Below are 4,227 nucleotides of genomic sequence, written 5' to 3' on the forward strand. Positions count from 1 at the left end.
TTTTTGTATTATCGGGATTTTTATTTTGTCATCATCATCTATTTTGTATTGTATCTTGTATTGTAGGTTTTTACAATACAAGATACAATAAAAAATAGAAAGCTTTAAGCCTGACTAAAAACCGTCAAAAAAGAGCCAGAGCCTAACCTCTGCCTGGAGAGTAGAAGAACCTTACTGAGACGAGCATAGGGGCCAGTCCCTGTTCTAGGTACTCAAGCAGATAGGCACTTATGATTCAGAGGAAACTGTGATCATTAACGCTCAAGCCACCCATAGCCACATTTGCCTGCGTGACATTTTGTATCAATTAACATGAATTATCAACATTTTTCAACAGCGAACGCCGTCATCTGAACGTAACAATTTGCCCTGAGGTAAACCTATGCTTGTGATGGGACGATATTATGGGAGAAAATTAGAGTCGTTCTTCGTTCTCAGCTTTACAACTTTATCTTCTACTTATTTTTCCTCCTTCTGTCCTTGAAGACATTTCCAAAGAAGATAAATGCCACCGATCCGAAATGAAAATCAAGGATTTCATAAAGGATAAAACTCATCCTTAGCTTAGGTTTTATAGAGAGTGGGTGTGCATAGCTGTAGTTTTATCGGGAAAGTGAGTATTTTTATCATCCCAATAATGGACTGAAAAGATATATGGCTCCTTGTTAGATTCCTTTGCGCAGAAAGCATTTCTCGTAAAAAGAACATCACATTTCTCCCTTTTATGTAATCCTTAGCTTCTAGTCCCTGACGGTCCATGACAAAACTTCGTGTGATAAACTCCATCTTTGAGCATGTCCAGATCATAAAACTTCCTTAATGTCTTTAGGAACGATGCAACTTGAAATAGCACGCATTCTATTGGGAAGGTGCCGTGTTTTCCTTGTGCCTTTCTTCGGTGTGATACTCTCTGTAGGGGAGAGAGACAGAGAGAGAGAGAGAGACATGCCAATTTCTTCCCACTCTGATGATACGTGAGATGAAGCCTGTATCTACTTCGTTTTGTAGATAATAGCCTGTAATGTTGGTATGTGATTGATGCGACTGGACCATCGAGCCACTGGAACACTCATATAGTAGTGGAGTGTGGGACGTGCTAAGTATTATAGATAATCTTACACAATGTAACTTGGCGGACAATCTTTCTGCGGAGCTCCAGGGATTTCAGCACCAGCCCAAGTTTTTCAGCGCCGTGGTAACTCAGCTAATGCAGTCATTGCATACATAGTGGGTTGCTCTTCGTTGGTTCACCTGCACCCTACTCACCTGGTCCTTGGTACCGTTGTGGGGATCCTAGACACAGCACAGCTATAGTCTATGTATGGTCTTACAAGAGCTCTCCTTTGCCATGGTATTTGACTTGGCAGGGTCTCAGCATTCGTGATGATCTCTTCACCTTTGATGTTACCCTTTCTCTAGTGTGTCTGATCGACTATGTCAGGTCTGAGCCTATGTTAACACCAATGGATTTGCTGGTCCTTACCATGGTCAGAGTGTAGCCATGGAGAATATATATGGAGTGTTATCGGGTTTCTGGAGGATGGTACTGACACTTCACACTTTGATGGACACTACTCAACCTGCCCTTGCATGATACCAAATACTGTGTGATGTACCTTTAATGGCACTACATTGTGACTGATGATGTACATTTTATATGTGAAAATATTTTTAAAAATGGCAAAAATGAAAAATATTTCCAAACTGTGATGCACAAAATTGAAAGAAGTACCTAATCATATGTTCCAGACTTATTCTATATATACCAAATTTTATTCCTTTGGCTGAAATACCATCGAAGGGCATTTATCTTTTAGTGATTGTAACGCTTGGCTCCAACTTTAAAATATAGCATCGATGTCTGAGAAAAGTGGGCACTGACGCTGAGTTCTTTTTTACGAAGATTCATTTATAACATAAACTGAAATGCTTGTTTCAGATATGACAAATCGGTTATAAAGACATTCCATTCCAAGTTGGTACATGCATGGTACTTTGCCATTCCTCTTTTGGAGTGCGTAAACGTAAGCTGTCTTTCCTCCGCGATTTTAGCAGAGACTATCAATAACCAGTAGCGCGAACTCAATTTAACAGTCTGTTTGATCGTTGGGGTACGACATCTGCATTCGAAAACGCCTCAAACCATTCCCTCGGGTCTCTCTCTGATAGAATACACAAGCGTGTGATAATCGTGTATGATTGGGTGGAGGTCTGGTCTGTTGCAGAAATCTCTTGTGATCTCTTTAGATGTCCGATTAATCGTGCTTAATCTCGGAAACAGTACCCACAATCTTGCGGCGAAATTACGTCTTAACAATACACTTTTAGATATGGCATTTCTCATTCAAATCCACCGAACCCTACTCAGACGATCTGTAATATACCAAGCAAGTTTGCCAGACCAGAGGGCGCCGAGGAATCCAATAAAAAAGCAACTCATGAAAGAGAACATCAACTATCTATGGCGTTAGGCGGGTTAGATAGAAAAGACAAAGCTATGTTTTTGAAAGTGAATCTTTTATCAAAAGACACGGACATGATGGCTTTACACGCCTTATGAACTGTATTTCTAATATTTTCTATAAGTTTGTCACCACCAGCGATCCGGCATTTTCTTTGATCACAGTTCCATGATATAACTCCATCGTGGCACTGCCTTGGCATAACTGGTAGAGCGTTGGGCTTGGAGCCATGTTCGATACTCACCAAGCCCTCGACATTGCGCTCTTGGGAAAGGCACACCACTTTATTCCCTACACCCAGGTGTAAAATGGGTACCTGACTTCGGTTGGGGAGTTCTCTAGTACTCTATGTTGGGGGACCACTTTATCTATGTGACAATACTTTAGGCTTGGGACCATTGCTAACAACGACACCTAGCTGCAGTGCAAAGTGATTCAATCAGTATTGTCCTGAAGAAAGTGACAGAGCGTCACCAAAGCTTTGACTGTGCGATGTTATTTCTACCATATTTTGACAGAGCATCGCTATCACCCAGTGTAATAGAGAACGTACACTGTCGAGCAATTCAGCCCCTAAAAGGCAGTGAATACATGGTTACGCTTTAGCATTGTTTTGTGTAAGAATTAGCCGTTGGAGTAATCCTCATAACCCAAATAGAATATTTCTGCACAAGACTCAGCAGTTCAGTAACCCATTACTATTGTACTCGTAACTACATTCAGGTGAGAAAGTAGGTGGGCAAACAATGCTTTACATCAATGACATTTCTGGAATGTATGGCATGTATTAGATACAAGTTTACAGATTTCAACTCGCGTTCAGCATTCTGTACGTGTTGACCTCCATACGTATGTTGCTGACACCATCAGCACGGCACCAAGAATAGTGATGAGCATGCCGATTTCTTTCAACAAGATGAAGTGACCATAAACGTCCTCTTCTATCATGTGGATTGGTCTCTTTATGCCTTATTAACCTTCCTATGGTGTGTGTCACCCCAACCTGAGACCCGGTCGACTCCCTTCGGCACAGGCTAATTTCAACGTTAGCAGGTTTGTTTCCTATTTTACATACACTACTAGATTGTACCCATAAATCAAGAAAACATAAGTGTAGGTGTGAAATAGTAGACTTCAACAAAGTGTTTAACTTTGCATGTTAAAAAAATGTATCCTATACAGTCGCAGCGTGTAGGATTGATACGGTTCTGTCAAAAACGATTTTGTTGTAAATTTTTTGCTGCGCCATGTAACGATGTATAAAAGAAAGCTTCTTTTAAGTCTCTAAGCCCTACACACAACCCCGGACCCGTGGTATGTGCCACGCTGTGGGCTATTGCTTACTTTGCATGTAAAAATGTATTTAATACAGTTGAAACGTGTAGCTGTAGGATAGATACGGTTCTTTCAAAAACGATTTTGTTGTAAATAGTTTTCTGCGCCATGTAACCATGTAAAAAAGGAAGCTTCTTTTAAGTCTCTAAGCCCTACCCATAACCCCGGACCGGTGGAATGCTCCACGCCGTAGGCTATTGCTGCAGCACATAACAGAATTACTTCCAAGTACTGTCTTCTTGCAGGGAGACAATCCGCCTACGATGAGTATTAGCATATCAAGGTCATCACGATTTAACACCCCCTGGTTGACACTGTCATTAATGGCAGAACCAAATCCGCTGCTGACGTATCAAGGTGGAATTTAAGCCATGCTATAAACACCTGATGGGAATCTTTGGTGCTGCCTTCGGCAAACTGACGCACACAT

The sequence above is a fragment of the Branchiostoma floridae genome, chromosome 3 (genome assembly GCF_000003815.2).
Source record: "Branchiostoma floridae strain S238N-H82 chromosome 3, Bfl_VNyyK, whole genome shotgun sequence".
In the NCBI taxonomy this organism is placed as follows: domain Eukaryota; kingdom Metazoa; phylum Chordata; class Leptocardii; order Amphioxiformes; family Branchiostomatidae; genus Branchiostoma; species Branchiostoma floridae.